This window comes from Entelurus aequoreus, linkage group LG20 (genome assembly GCF_033978785.1).
Source record: "Entelurus aequoreus isolate RoL-2023_Sb linkage group LG20, RoL_Eaeq_v1.1, whole genome shotgun sequence".
Taxonomy (NCBI): Eukaryota; Metazoa; Chordata; class Actinopteri; order Syngnathiformes; family Syngnathidae; genus Entelurus; species Entelurus aequoreus.
Genome location: NC_084750.1, coordinates 10,995,934 through 11,013,188, shown reverse-complemented (window position 1 = coordinate 11,013,188; position 17,255 = coordinate 10,995,934). Strand labels below are relative to the sequence as shown.

At 37.3% G+C, this 17,255-nt stretch overlaps 1 long non-coding RNA gene across 2 annotated transcripts in view; it reads left to right on the top strand.

The window, feature by feature from the left end:
• Positions 1-995: 995 nt before the first annotated feature.
• The window catches only part of LOC133635914 (uncharacterized), a 20,984-nt gene continuing 4,724 nt past the window's right edge, over positions 996-17,255 (top strand). The window contains exons 1-4 of one of the 2 annotated variants that reach the window (XR_009822140.1): positions 996-1,070; positions 1,150-1,209; positions 3,363-3,461; positions 17,152-17,255. The exon at positions 17,152-17,255 is cut by the window's right edge and continues 271 nt beyond it. This is a non-coding gene — a long non-coding RNA (uncharacterized LOC133635914). The remainder of the gene's footprint in view (positions 1,071-1,149; positions 1,210-3,362; positions 3,462-17,151) is intronic. The other variant, XR_009822139.1, reaches the window with a different exon arrangement.

Genomic DNA, 17,255 nt, shown 5'->3' with positions numbered 1-17,255 from the left:
TCTTTAAAATATTTTCTTGGATTTTCAAATTCTATTTGAGTTTTGTCTCTCTTAGAATTAAAAATGTCAGGCAAAGCGAGACCAGCTTGCTAGTATATAAATAACATTTAAAAAATAGAGACAGCTCACTGGTAAGTGCTGCTATTTGAGCTATTTTTCGAACAGGCCAGCGGGCTACTCATCTGGTCCTTACGGGCTACCTGGTGCCCGCGGGCATCGCGTTGGTGACCCCTGGTCTACCTGTACAACGTATGTCTAATTTTGAACAAGTTTGTGGTGAAAAGGAAATGTTGTTGTACTTGTGCAATGAAAATAAAGAGCATACACTACCATGCTAACAACTGCTAGCATGCTAACTTTAACATGTTTGCATTCCTTAAATTTTTGCCGGCCGGACCAGGGCATGTGCCATGGCTCGCATTTTTATTTTGTCTTTGTTTCTGATGGTCATTTTTCCATAGGACACCTTATTAAATACTTCTTGCACCATGCATTTTCTTGTGCCTGGATCATCCCAGCACACCTACACTAAAAAGAGGGTTTTTTTTGTCGAATTCTTAAACCGTATTTACATTTTTTTCTGGTGATATTTCCTGTCTTATCATGGACTTTGAACGGTTTTGAAAACTTGGAAAATCCGATCAAGTATTATTGAATGATAATTTAAGAACCGAACGGTACACGTTACATCCTGTGAAAAGTCAATCTTGTCGTCAACGAAGCAGATGAAAATGACGTTGCATTTCAATCCCAATGATGGAACTCATAAAGATTGTTTGTGTAACGGAGGTGTCAAATCCAGACCTTTTGCAGTGACTGGTATTGTCTTGCTTTCTATTTACTCTTTGTGCTCTTCCTAGTCACGTGACCGCCACAGTCCAATCAGCTTTGGTTATATGCCGGTAGCAGGAAGTGACTGGTATGCTCTTACTTCCTATTACTCTTTGAGCGCTGTGCGCACTTTCTAGTCACGTGACCGCCACGGTCCAATTAGCTGTGCTTATTAGCCGGTAGCAGGAAGTGGCCAGTATACAAAACTTGAGAGGAAACAGATTGTATTTCTGCTCCAAGTAGGTTTTTATTCTCCTTTTCACCTGAAATATTGTGCTGACTGAGTCTAAACTAAAATACCTATTTGTAACTTTATAGAGCCAACTACCAGCGCCGGATTTTGTTGTCATTAAGCTGTGTGTGACTGTAGAAGAGTTGGTGAGTCTATATTTATGAACATAGCACCTTTAGCATGAATCTTTCTTCCATTGTTTCATTGCAACAGTCTTGGTGGCATATTCTCAATTGTCCATGTACAAAGTTTATGACTTAAACCAATGATAGCTATTTGGGTATTGAATGTATTTTTAAATGTTTTGATAATAAGCACGTTTAGTGCACTGACTGCTTTGTATAGGTCAGCAACCCGCGGCTCTAGAGCCACATGTGGCTCTTTAGCGCCGCCCTGGTGGCTCTATGTATTTTATTTTTTTTAATGTATGAAAATGGAACAAAAATGGGGTGAAAAATAACATTTTTGTTGTAATATGGTTTCTGTAGGAGGACAAACACGACACAAACCTTCCAAATAGTTAGAAAGCCCACTGTTTAATACGTTTGTGTTCATGCTTCACTGATGAGGGTATTTGGCGAGCGCCATTTTGTCCTACTCATTTTGTAGCGGCCCTTGAACTCACCGTTGTGTGGACTGATGCTCAAAAGTTTGTTTGAATGTACAACTTTCTCCGAAGCTGCCACGGAAAGACGTGTTTTATGCCACTCCTTCTTTGTCTCATCTTGTCCACCAAACGTTTTATGCTGTGCGTGAATGCACAAAGGTGAGCTTTGTTGACTTGTTGGAGTGCTAATCAGGCATATTTGGTCACTGCATGACTGCAAGCTAATCGATGCTAACATGCAATTTAGGCTAGCTGTATGTAGGTTAAAATATCTAATATAGACACTTACATCATGTGTTGTCTTCATTATAACACTTATATAAGACTTTTAAAGTCATTTTGATAGTAGGCTAATATAGACACTTACATCATGTGTTGTCTTCATTATAACACTTATATAAGACTTTTAAAGTCATTTTGATAGTAGGCTAATATAGCTAATATAGACACTAACATCATGTGTTGTCTTCATTATAACACTTATATAAGACTTTTTAAGTCATTTTGATAGTAGGCTAATATATCTAATACAGACACTAACATCATGTGTTGTCTTCATTATAACAGTTATATAAGACTTTTAAAGTCATTTTGATAGTAGGCTAATATAGACACTAACATCATGTGTTGTCTTCATTATAACACTTATATAAGACTTTTAAAGTCATGTTGATAGTAGGCTAATATAGCTAATGTAGACACTTACATCATGTGTTGTCTTCATTATAACACTTATATAAGACTTTTAAAGTCATTTTGATAGTAGGCTAATATAGCTAATATAGACACTTACATCATGTGTTGTCTTCATTATAACACTTATATAAGACTTTTAAAGTCATTTTGATAGTAGGCTAATATAGCTAATATAGACACTAACATCATGTGTTGTCTTCATTATAACACTTATATAAGACTTTTTAAGTCATTTTGATAGTAGGCTAATATAGACACTTATATCATGTGTTGCCTTCATTATAACACTTATATAATACTTTTAAAGTCATTTTGATAGTAGGCTAATATAGACACTTACATCATGTGTTGTCTTCATTATAACACTTATATAAGACTTTTAAAGTAATTTTGATAGTAGGCTAATATAGCTAATATAGACACTAACATCATGTGTTGTCTTCATTATAACACTTATATAAGACTTTTAAAGTCATTTTGATAGTAGGCTAATATAGACACTTACATCATGTGTTGTCTTCATTATAACACTTATATAAGACTTTTAAAGTCATTTTGATAGTAGGCTAATATAGCTAATATAGACACTTACATCATGTGTTGTCTTCATTATAACACTTATATAAGACTTTTAAAGTCATTTTGATAGTAGGCTAATATAGACACTAACATCATGTGTTGTCTTCATTATAACACTTATAAGACTTTTGATTTTTTGCGGCTCCAGAACGATTACTTTTTGTATTTGCGGTTCAATATGGCTCTTTCAACATTTTGGGTCGCCGACTCCTGGTATAGGTCATATTTATGCTGCTAATCGTTATTTTAGCATGTTATTGCATATTGTGATTCTGACATGTTTATTGATTTATATTGTACAATATTGAGGAAAGAACTAGAACATATTCTGGATACTTTATAATACAATTAATGTTATTTAATGAAGATATTTTGTGTACACGTGGATTTATAAGAATGGTCCTGGCTCTTACACAGGCCAGGCTTCTCTTTTTGATGGCGAGCTAAGGAAAAGAAGCATCTAGTCCAAGGATGGTTCTTGGAAGATTCCAGCCAGGGACCCCACCACCCGTTCTGGTAGGAGGCTCTCGAGCCGACCCTTTACATTCTCATCCTTAACCTGCAGCACATGGACTGTACTGCCATCCTTTTTCAAGAACTCTATTAAGTCTGAACTGAGATTTATACAAGATCTAGAGCAGGGGTCCCCAACCTTTTTGAAACCAAAAGCTACTTCTTGGGTAGTGATTAATGCGAAGGGCTACCAGTTTGATACACACTTCAATAAATTGCCAGAAATAGCCAATTTGCTCAATTTACCTTTAACTCTATGTTATTATTAATAATTAATGATATTTACACTTAATTGAACGGTTTAAAAGAGGAGAAAACACGAAACAAATGACAATTAAATTTTGAAACATAGTTTATCTTCAATTTCGACTCTTTAAAATTCAAAATTCTACCGAAAAAAAGAAGAGAAAAACTAGCTAATTTGAATCTTTTTGAAAAAATTTAAAAAATAATTTATGGAACATCATTAGTAATTTTTCCTGATTAAGATTAGTTTTAGAATTTTGATGACATGTTTTAAATAGGTTAAAATCCAATCTACACTTTGTTAGAATATATAACAAATTGGACCAAGCTATATTTCTAACAAAGACAAATCATTATTTCTTCTAGATTTTCCAGAACAAAAATTTTAAAAGAAATTCAAAAGACTTTGAAATAAGATTTAAATTTGATTCTACAGATTTTCTAGATTTGCCAGAATAATTTTTTTGAATTTTAATCATAATAAGTTTGAAGAAATATTTCACAAATATTAATCGTCGAAAAAACAGAAGCTAAAATGAAGAATTAAATTAAAATGTATTTATTATTCTTTACAATAAAAAAAATAAATTACTTGAACATTGATTTAAATTGTCAGGAAAGAAGAAGAAGGAATTTAAAAGGTAAAAAGGTATATGTGTTTAAAAATCCTAAAATCATTTTTAAGGTTTTATTTTTTCTCTAAAATTGTCTTTCTGAAAGTTATAAGAAGCAAAGTAAAAAAATTAATTAATTTATTTAAACAAGTGAAGACCAAGTCTTTAAAATATTTTCTTGGATTTTCAAATTCTATTTGAGTTTTGTCTCTCTTAGAATTAAAAATGTCGGGCAAAGCGAGACCAGCTTGCTAGTAAATAAATACAATGTAAAAAATAGAGGCAGCTCACTGGTAAGTGCTGCTATTTGAGCTATTTTTAGAACAGGCCGGCGGGTTACTCATCTGGTCCTTACGGGCTACCTGGTGCCCGCGGGCACCGCGTTGGTGACCCCTGATCTAGAGACACTGATTCATGGAATTTGAATTGTATATATGTATATAGTACATAATAATGCTACTTTTTATAGCAACGCTTTTGCCCCACACTTGACATATTACGGTTGTCTGTTCGACATATTCCCACTTGAAGCCAAACCACCGCCAGACGGTGGACCCCCTGCTGTTTTACTTGGGAATTAATGAATTATTCCTTCATTATTACCGCTCACACGGCTACGCTAGCATCACAGCTAGCGTTAGCCATGCTGCTACCTCTCTGCTGGGAGAGTGCGTATACGTATGCGACGTATGACGTGACGTGTGTAAGAAGCATACTTGCCAACCTTGAGACCTCCAATATCGGGAGGTGGGGGGGGGGGGGGGGGGGCTTGGTCGGTTGGGGTTGGGGGCGGGGGGCGTGGTTGGGGTTGTGGTTATTTACAGCTAGAATTCACCAACTCGAGTATTTCATATATATTTAATATATATATATATATATGAAATACTTGACTTTCAGTGAATTCTAGCTATATATATATATATATATATATATATATATATATATATATATATATATATATATATATATATATATATATATATATATATATATATATATATATATATATTTATATTTATATATTTATTTTATTTACATATAAAACAAATAAAAATACTTGAATTTCAGTGTTCCGGTGGCTAGCCATTAGATGGCAGTATTGTCCTGTTTAACTTCTCCGTTTATGATGAGTATATCATTTCGGCCGCCGTGTCTGTAATTTCCTCGTTCTTCTGCTTCGTCTCCTTGTTGTGTGCGCAGTTGTGCACTCTGTGAAAGCCCTAGATGTTATGACGTCATTGGGCAGGCAAGCTGTTTATATTGTGGGAAAGCGGACGTGAGAACAGGCTGTCCCCACTCAGTCTCAGGTCCGCATTGAGCTGGAGGGGGCGTGGCCTCCAGCTCCGGCTGAATACCGGGAGTTTGTCGGGAGAAAATCTCTGCCGGGAGGTTGTCGGGAGAGGCGCTGAATACCGGGATTCTCCCGCTAAAAACGGGAGGGTTGGCATGTATGGTAAGAAGGTGCGCTTGCTGTCTGTGAGAAGCAGACACAAGAAGGAGTGGGAAGAGCCTGTCGTGTCATGCCAGCAGCTAAAAGCAACTGCGTGAGGACGTATACTCGACTGTGTTGAAGGTGTGCTGGAAAATGCGGAACGGAAATTAGGGAGCAGCAGAAAAGTGGAATGTATTATTCCGGAATTTTTTTTAAAACTGGATCTGGATCGGCATTTTCCCATGCCTTGCCGATATGCATTTTTTGGCAAATATCGGCGGCCGATCCGATCCAAATATCGGATCGAGACATCCCTAGTGTCAACCAAACTGCAATTCAAGCTCTGCCTCTCTCTCCGAGTCCAAACGCTAGTCTTCTGTTCCTAGCCCATAACACCCCATACGTATATTGCATTGATTTGTAGCACGGATAGGTTACATTTGCATTCCTGAAATTTTTGGCAGCCGGACCAGGGCATGTGCCATGGCTCGCAGCTTTCATTTGTTTTGTTTCGGATGGTCATTTTTCCATAGGACATCTCTTATTAAATACTTCTTGCACCATGCATTTTCTTGGGCCTGGATCATCCCAGCACACATTTTTTTTTTGGTGATATTTCGTGCCTTATCATGGACTTTGAATGGTTTTGAAAACTTGGAAAATCCGATCGAGATCTGTTCTGTAGGACTAGATGTTACAATCCCCTAATGCATACTTGAGACACCTATGTGGGATGGTCAAGTGAGTGAAGGCCTCCTTTGGGTTATCAAGTGGGCGCCCCCCTTCCTCAGTGTTTCGCTGATAGGCCCACGACACCTCCAGAAGGTTCAGCAGTGAGTCCCAGCGTCCCAGGATCACTCCATAGATGCCATCACTCACTTGAAAGCCCAGGTGGAGTCCCTTCGTATGACCCACAGCCACTGACTCCCCTTTTCAGCGGCTTTTTCACTGCCTGCCGGTGGGCCTTCCCTCGCACTCCCATTTCCCTGAGGAGCCTGGATGTTGAGGTGGCCACGAACCCTCTGCAGCCTACTTCCACTGGGCGTACCCTCGCTTTCCAGCCTTGTTGTTGCGCATCGGCTGCAAGCTCAGTGTACCTCAACTTCTTGCGCTCGTAGGCCTCCTCCATTGCACTCTCCCAGGGCACCGTGAGCTCTATGATGTACACAAGCCTGAGCGAAGCTGACCACACAACAAGATCTGGCCGCAGGTTGGTGGACGCAATCTCAACTGGGAAGCAGAGTCTCTGGCCCAGGTCTGCCAGCAGTTTCCAGTCCCGTGCCCCGCCTAGCTGTCCAGTGTCTGGTCTTGCGGGGGTGAGGTTGGCTTGACCCTCACCCTCCCGGACAAATGTTGTTGCTTGCCAACGGGATGACGAGGGAGGAAGGGCATTGACGCTTGTCCGTCGACTTTCCAGAACTGCTGCAAGACACTTTAGCACCTGGTTGTGCCGCCAGATGTAACGGCCTTGGGTGAGGCTGGTCTTGCAGCCCACCAGGATGTGCTTCAGTGTTGCTGGACTCGGACACAGAGGGCATGTGGGGTCTTCACCATACCACTGGCCGAGGTTTTTTGGAGAAGGCAGGACATCGTAGGCAGCCCTGATGGTAAAGCTCGCCCTGAATGCCTCCATCTCCCACAGCTCTTTCCAGGAGATCTCCCTCTTCTCTACTCCTTCCCATGTCATCCACTGCCCTTGTTTTGCCTGCGCCACAGTATTATTAAATAATAATTTAAGAACAGAAGGGCACACGTTACATTCTGTGAAAAGTCAATCTTGTCGTCAACAAAGTATAAGAAAATGACGTTACATTTCAATCCCAACGGTGGAACTCATAAAGATTGTTTTAAAGGCCTACTGAAAGCCACTACTAGCGACCACGCAGTCTGATAGTTTATATATCAATGATGAAATCTTAACATTGCAACACATGCCAATACGGCCGGGTTAACTTATAAAGTGACATTTTAAAATTCCCGGGAAATATCCGGCTGAAACATCGCGGTATGATGACGTATGCGCGTGACGAAGTCCGAGTAACGGAAGTTATGGTACCCCGTAGAATCCTATACAAAAAGCTCTGTTTTCATTTCATAATTCCACAGTATTCTGGACATCTTTTGCAATTTTTTTAATGAACAATGAAGGCTGAAAAGAAGACAGTTGTAGGTGGGATCAGTGTATTAGCAGCGGACTACAGCAACACAACCAGGAGGACTTTGTTGGAGCGCTTGCCGCGCTAGCCGCCGACTTCACCTTGACTTCCTACGTCTCCGGGCCGCCAAACGCATCGGGTGAAGTCCTTCGTCCTTCTGCCGATCGCTGGAACGCAGGTGAGCATGGGTGTTGATGAGCAAATGAGGGCTGGCTGGCGTAGGTGGAGAGCTAATGTTTTTAGCATAGCTCTGTGCAGTCTGGTTGCTAAGTTAGCTTCAATGGCGTCGTTAGCACAGCATTGTTAACCTTCGCCAGCCTGGAAAGCATTAACCGTGTATTTACATGTCCACGGTTTAATAGTATTGTTGATTTTCTATCTATACTTCCCGTCAGGGGTTTATTTCTTTTGTTTCTATATGCAGTTAAAGGCCTACTGAAATGAATTTTTTTTATTTAAACGGGGATAGCAGATCTATTCTATGTGTCATACTTGATCATTTCGCGATATTGCCATATTTTTGCTGAAAGGATTTAGTATAGAACAACGACGATAAAGATTGCAACTTTTGGTATCTGATAAAAAAAAAGGCTTGCCCCTACCGGAAGTAGCGTGACGTAGTCAGTTGAACATATACGCAAAGTTCCCTATTGTTTACAATGATGGCCGCATGAAGTGAGAGAGATTCGGACCGAGAAAGCGACAATTTCCCCATTAATTTGAGCGAGGATGAAAGATTTGTGGATGAGTAAAGTGCAAGTGAAGGACTAGTGGGGAGTTGAAGCTATTCAGATAGGGAAGATGCTGTGAGAGCCGGGGGTGACCTGATATTCAGCTGGGAATGACTACAACAGTAAATAAACACAAGACATATATATACTCTATTAGCCACAACACAACCAGGCTTATATTTAATATGCCACAAATTAATCCTGCATAAAAACACCTGCGTGTTTGTTATGCTAGCTCCTAGCTCCTCTGCTAGCTCCTAGCTCCATAGAACACGCCAATACAATTCAAACACCTGATCAACACACACAATCACTCACCCCAAAAGACCGTTTACCTAACCCAAGGTTCATAAAGCTTATATATTTTTAAAAAGTTACGTACGTGACGCGCACATACGGTCAAGTTATCGAATGTTTAGCAGCCAAGGCTGCATACTCACGGTACCTGATATTCAGCTGGGAATGACTACAACAGTAAATAAACACAAGACATATATATACTCTATTAGCCACAACACAACCTGGCTTATATTTAATATGCCACAAATTAATCCTGCATAATAACACCTGCGTGTTTGTTATGCTAGCTCCTAGCTCCTCTGCTAGCTCCTAGCTCCATAGAACACGCCAATACAATTCAAACACCTGATCAACACACACAATCACTCAGCCCAAAAGACCGTTCACCTAACCCAAGGTTCATAAAGCTTATATATTTTTAAAAAGTTACGTACGTGACGCGCACGTACGGTACGGTACGTGTTATGCTAGCTCCTAGCTCCTCTGCTAGCTCCTAGCTCCATAGAACACGCCAATACAATTCAAACACATGATCAACACACACAATCACTCAGCCCAAAAGACCGTTCACCTAACCCAAGGTTCATAAAGCTTATATATTTTAAAAAAGTTACGTACATACGCAAAAAAAAGCCAAAGCTGCATACTCACAGTAGCACGTCTGCGTCTTTGTCATCCAAATCAAAGTAATCCTGGTAAGAGTCTGTGTTGTCCCAGTTCTCTACAGGCGTCTGTGTATCCAAATCAAAAGTCCTCCTGGTTAGAGTCTCTGTTATCCGAGTTCTTCCATCTTGACTGCATCTTTCGGGAATGTAAACAAAGACGCGCCGGCTGTGTACTGTTGTTGCTGACTACGTTCGAAAAATACGTCCATTTCGCACCGACAACTTTCTTCTTTGCTTGCTCGGTTTCCTTCTCCATAATGCAATGAACATGATTGAAACAGATTCACGAACACAGATGTCCAGAATACTGTGGAATTATGAAATGAAAACAGAGCTTTTTCGTATCTGCTTCAATGTGGAAGGCATACCCGTGTTCGCCGGGCTACGTCACACGCATACGTCATCCTCAGAGGCGTTTCGAACCGGAAGTTTAGCGGCAAATTTAAAATGTCACTTTATAAGTTAACCCGGCCGTATTGGCATGTGTTATAATGTTAAGATTTCATCATTGATATATAAACTATCAGACTGCGTGGTCGGTAGTAGTGGGTTTCAGTAGGCCTTTAAAGCAAGATGCTATCACGTTAGCTCGTAGCTAAAGCATTTCGCCGATGTATTGTCGTGGAGATAAAAGGCACTGAATGTCCATTTCGCGTTCTCGACTCTCATTTTCAAGAGGATATAGTATCCGAGGTGGTTTAAAATACAAATCTGTGATCTACAATAGAAAAAGGAGAGTGTGGAATCCAATGAGCCAGCTTGTACCTAAGTTACGGTCAGAGCGGAAAAAGATACATCCATCGCTGCCTCTCTAGTCCTTCACTGTAACGTTCCTCATCTACGAATCTTTCATCCTCGCTCAAATTAATGGAGTAATCATCACTTTCTCGGTCCGAATCTCTCTCGCGCCATTGTAAACAACGGGGAATTGTGAGGAATACTAGCTCCTGTGACGTCACGCTACTTCCGGTACAGGCAAGGCTTTTTTTTATCAGCGAGCAAAAGTTGCGAACTTTATCGTCGATTTTCTCTACTAAATCCTTTCAGCAAAAATATGGCAATATCGCGAAATGATCAAGTATGACACATAGAATGGATCTGCTATTCCCGTTTAAATAAGAAAAAATCATTTCAGTAGGCCTTTAAGTTGTCCAGCATGAATACAAGAACCACTTTCGAGTTGGGGAAACAGAATGTTTTGGAGTGACTTCAATCAGAATCCTTATTCGGAATGTTTTGAAAAGATGTTCTTCTAGCACAGAAGTTGGTGCAGGTTTACCCGGGAAGAGAAACCTTTCCTCTGTGAGTCTTGGCATGTAATAAAAAAAAAATATTGACATTACCATTTTGCTTTGTTGTACGGGCGATTGTGTTGAAGAGCACTTCCTGTGCAAGAACATCGTAAGAGCATAGGAGATCAAATACGGGTTTTGAAGCCCTCTTCAGGGAAAACCCTCCTTTTTGATCCGCACACACACAAAAAAAAAGGAACTTCCAGGTACGAGCAAGAACAAGTCAGCTGGAAACCTGTGAAGGACTTTTAAAGGCCTACTGAAAGCCACTACTACCGACCACGCAGTCTGATAGTTTATATATCAATGATGAAATCTTAACATTGCAACACATGCCAATACGGCCGGGTTAACTTATAAAGAGCAATTTTAAATTTCCCGCCACACTTCCGGTTTAAAAAGCCTTCGGAGGATGACGTATGCGCGTGACGTAGCCCGGGGAACAGAGGTATGCCTTCCCCATTGAATACAATACAAAAAAGCTCTGTTTTCATTTCATAATTCCACAGTATTCTGGACATCTGTGTTGGTGAATCTTTTGCAATTTGTTTAATGAACAATGAAGACTGCAAAGAAGAACGTTGTAGGTGGGTCGGTGTATAGCGGCTGGCTGTAGCAACACAACAAGGATTACTCACTTGGATAGCAGACGCGCTAGCCGATGCTAACCGGCCACCGCACGGATGATCGGGTGAAGTCCTTCGTCGCGCCGTCGATCGCTGGAACGCAGGTGAGCACGGGTGTTGATGAGCTGGGCAGATGAGGGCTGGCTGGCGTAGGTGGAGCGCTAATGTTTTTATCATAGCTCTGTGATGTCCGGTTGCTAAGTTGCTAAGTCAGCCTTAGCGTCGTTAGCAACAGCATTGTTAAGCTTTGCCAGGCTGAGATCTATTAACCTTGTAGTTACATGTCCATGGTTTAATAGTATTGTTGATCTTCTGTCTATCCTTCCAGTCAGGGGTTTATTTATTTTGTTTCTATCTGCATTTGAGACAGATACTATCACGTTAGCTCATGCTATAGAGCTTCGTCGATGTATTGTCGTGGAGATAAAAGGCACTGAATGTCCATTTCGCGTTCTCAACTCTCATTTTCAAGAGGATATAGTATCCGAGGTGGTTTAAAATACAAATCCGTGATCCACAATAGAAAAAGGAGAGAGTGTGGAATCCAATGAGCCAGCTTGTACCTAAGTTACGGTCAGAGCGAAAAAAAATATGTCTTTCACTGCATTCTAGTCCGTCACTCTAACGTTCCTCATCCACGAATCTTTCATCCTCGCTCAAATTAATGGGGTAATGGTCCGAATAGCTCTAGCTGCGTTGAAAACAATAGGAAAATACGAGGGAGTGAACAACTGACAACGTCACGCTACTTCCGGTAGGGGCAAGGTTTTTCTTTATCAGAGACCAAAAGTTGCGAACTTTATCGACGTTGTTCTCTACTAGATCCTTTCAGCAAAAATATGGCAATATCGCAAAATGATCAAGTATGACACATAGAATGGATCTGCTATCCCCGTTTAAATAAAAAAATTTCATTTCAGTAGGCCCTTAAAGACAGAATCTTCTTCTTGCTGCTCCTTTAAGAGATCACAACAATCTTCATCATCTCATCTTCATGTCCTCCTTCAACGTCCTCCACTCCTGATCCCAGCGATATCAAATATGCATCACATTAATGTGCAAAACAAAAACGATATCATTTTGTCACAACTGTGCTAATATGGACTCGTATCTGGTTTGGGTTTACGTGAAATTTGCAATACAGGATCATAATCTCTTTTTTATTCCATTTATAGTCCATTTCTATTAAAAACTCTTTCTAAATCCTATTCTATAGAAATGATGTACATGGTATCGTTCTTGTGGTACTCACTCACCCCAGGTGTTTTCTTTCCGGTCTGATACTGAGTAAAATTCAGGCTGCTACCGGCGATACCGATTGTCAGAATAATTGTATATAAGTTATCACAAAACTTTGTGTTCCATTGAGTTCAGCTCGCCCTGCGAGAGGACAAAAGCTGTCTTTGATCCTACCAAGCAAAAGGCTTGTAAAACTCCACTGTGTAGGAATGTAAGCGACGTGAAGGCGTCGGTTTCTTTGATGTATTGTATCTTGACCCGAGATCTACAAAGCGGAGCGGAAGCAGGACCTGACGCAAGCTCCGGGCACCTTTTTCTTTGAACTGTTTTACGACCTTTTCTTTTGAACTGGTTTTTAACCAAAGGTGATGGCTGTTTACGACCCCCCTCCCTTAGAATAAGCTGTTGCCATGTAATCAGGGAAAGTCCAAATAAAAGACAATCTTTCGTCAGAGCGTGGTGGGAGACTGTACAAGAGTACAGCCCAGACGTTTTTCCTCAATTGAGCTAAATTGAATTCGGTCTCTGTTTAATTCCTTGCTTCTTGTCTTGTTTAATAGATGTCATCAGTGTTTGAACCTGACACCGATACTTTGTATGACTCGCTGTGAAAGTATTTTTTTCTCCCTTCTCGTCGCTCATTTCGAGTGTCGACTTCTTCATTTCAGTTAACAGTGCGCCATTGTCTAAACAGTCGGCATTTTCGTCTGTTATATGCTCTCTCCCCCTCCCAAACTGCGCTTACTCCCCTCTCCCACCTGGTATTCAGTGCACTCGTACTGATGCTTGTCGTGTGTGTGACCTGTGCCTTATTAAACCGCTCAAGCCATTCAATAAATTGAAGAAAAAACAATTTTGTTTGACTACTTGATTAGAAAATTTCCAATACAGTACCTAATCTGTCTGCTAAAATGTCAAAAGTTGTGTATTTTAAATAACATAGCATAAAGAATGCATTTATCTACGTATGTATTATTGCTATTTATATTATAATATTTATCATATTGTATTTATATTTATTATTATTATTTATATTATTTATTTCAAACTGAAGTTTATTGAGGTAGTGGCGTGAATAACAATATAACCAAGCTAATACAACAGAAAAAACGGGAAAATATGGTTTTTGAAACCACAACAAAAGGAAATAACTGACATAATAATACAAAAACTACTATTAGAATAAAAAGCAAGTCACAATTCAGTTCCATGAATATGTTCAAGTGAAAATACTTAACATGTGGTAAACAAAAACATTCGACGTTGACAAGTTTAGTGACTTTTTTACACTTTTATGCGATATTTCTAATAATGGTGCCATCTCAAGTGGCGCAGGTGTGCTGCTATGACAATAAAGTTCCCTGAATCTTTTAATTTGATGATTTAATGTTTACATTTTAAGTTCCTGCGGAGGACATATTGATGGAATGTCCATCACGTCATTGCACCAATATGCTGTATACTGTATATACTGTATGTAGCACGCCACACCAGCTAGCTAACATGGCGTGGTATTGTTTGGATTAACCAGCACACGCAAACTTCACGCCTCGTCTGAAGACGTAAGAAGCAATTTATTTTTGTGTTTGCTGAAAGAAAAAGTACCCTGTGGTAATATTGATATTATATGACGGCCAAAATACATTTTAGAAGGCCGGTGGCAAACAATCAAACGTTTGTGTCAAACACACAATTTCATAACTCAAGTCGTGGCCAGAAATTATAACAATAACTCATATTTTGTCATCAAATGATTGACCTCAAGATACTTTGTGGGGGGGAAATATTGCAAGAATTTACACTTTCATGATTATACTTGATTTGTTGCAAACATACTTAGTTAAAAACATCACACTACATAAACACATGACAGACATTGCTGTTATTATACGTTACATAAAACATTACATTGATATACTGAACATTACATCACAATAAACTTTAAATGAAACACTTCAACAGACATTCAAATACATTTGAATATTGGTAAAAAAAAATTAAAAAAACAGTACAAGAAACAATGCATTAAATATTACATGAAACATTTAAATACATATTATATAAAATATTACATGAAACATTACAATAAACATTACAATAAACATGACATGGAACATTTAAATACATATTATATGAAACATTACAATAAACATTACATAGAACTTTTAAATACATACTATATACAATATTACATAAAACATTACATGAAACATTTAAATACATATTACATGAAACATTGCAATAAACATTACAGGACACACTACAATAAACATTACATGAAACATTACTTGGAACATTTAAATACATAATACATGAAACATTACAATAAACATTACAGGACACACTACAATAAACATTACATGAAACATTTAAATACATATATTAAATATTACATGAAACATAACAAACATTACATGAAACACAACAATACACATTATATGAAACATTGCAATAAACATTACATGAAACATTTAAATACATATTAAAGGAAATATTACATGAAACATTACAATAAACATGACATGAAACATTTAAATAGTGTAGGAAATAGTACATGAAACATTACTATTAACATTACAGGACACACTACAATAAACATTTCATGAAACATTTAAATACATAATATATGAAGTATTATATGAAACATAACAAACATTACATGAAACAATTAAATACAAATTACAAGAAACATTAGATGAGACATTACAATAAACATTACATGAAACATTTAAATACATATTATAGGAAATAGTACATGAAACATTACAATAAACATTACATGAAACATTACAATAAACATTACATGGAACATTAAAATACATTATTCATGAAACATTACAATAAACATTACAGGACACACTACAATAAACATTTCATGAAACATTTAAATACATATTATATGAAATATTATATGAAACATAACAAACATTACATGAAACAATTAAATACAAATTACAAGAAACATTAGATGAGACATTACAATAAACATTACATGAAACATTTAAATACATATTATAGGAAATGGTACATGAAACATAACAATAAACATTACATGAAACATTTAAATACATATTACAAGAAACATTACATGAAACATTGCCATAAACATTACATAAAGCATTTAAATACATATTATATAAAATATTACATGAAACATTACAATAAACATTACAGGACACACTACAATAAACATTACATGAAACGTTTAAATACATATTATATAAAATATTGCATGAAACATTTAAATACATATTATATAAAATATTACATGAAACATTACATGAAACATTTAAATACATATTACAAGAAACATTACATGAAACATTGCCATAAACATTACATAAAACATTTAAATACATATTATATAAAATATTACATGAAACATTACAATAAACATTACATGGAACATTAAAATACATTATTCATGAAACATTACAATAAACATTACAGGACACACTACAATAAACATTACATGAAACATTTAAATACATATTATATTAAACATTACATGAAACATTTAAATACATATTATATTAAACATTACATGAAACATTTAAATACATATTATATAACATATTACATGAAACATTTAAATACATATTATATAAAATATTACATGAAACATCCCATGAAACATTACAATAAACATTACATGAAACATTTAAATACATATTATATGAAATATTACATGAAACATTTAAATACATATTATAGGAAACATTACAAGAAACATTACAATAAACATTACATGAAACATTTAAATACATATTATATAAAATATTACATGAAACATTTAAATACATATTATATAAAATATTACATGAAACATTCCATGAAACATTATAATAAACATTACATGAAACATTTAAATACATATTATATGAAATATTACATGAAACATAACAATAAACATGACATGAAACATAACAATAAACATTACATGAAACATTTAAATACATATTATAGGAAACATTACAAGAAACATTACATGAAACATTTAAATACATATTACATGAAACATTACAAAAATAATATATGAAACATTGCAATACATATTAAATGAAACATTATATCAATTATTATTGGATGAAACATTACATGAAGCATTACATTATATGAAACATTACAATAAACTTCAAATGAAACATTACATCTTCCATAATATTATTTATTGCTATTTCTTTGCATTTTAGTGGAGTTTTACTTTTGCAGCTGTATGTAGAAATGTTTGCATCGTTATTTACTTCCTGTTTAGCAAGCTGGAATCACAAATGAATTGCTCTAAAATAATCCACATGCTTGTATTCCTTGTGAGTTTAAAAATGTCGTGTAGGTGACAGTGAAGCCTACATGGTGTGAGGACTAAATGAAGGTGTGTCTTGTGTGGGACAGGAAGTGGGTGTTGGCGGTGAACGTGAGCAGGCAGGAAGCTGACAGATGGAGCTTAGCACCTTGCATTGTGTCCAGACAGGCGGGGCCAACTGGGGCCCAAGCCG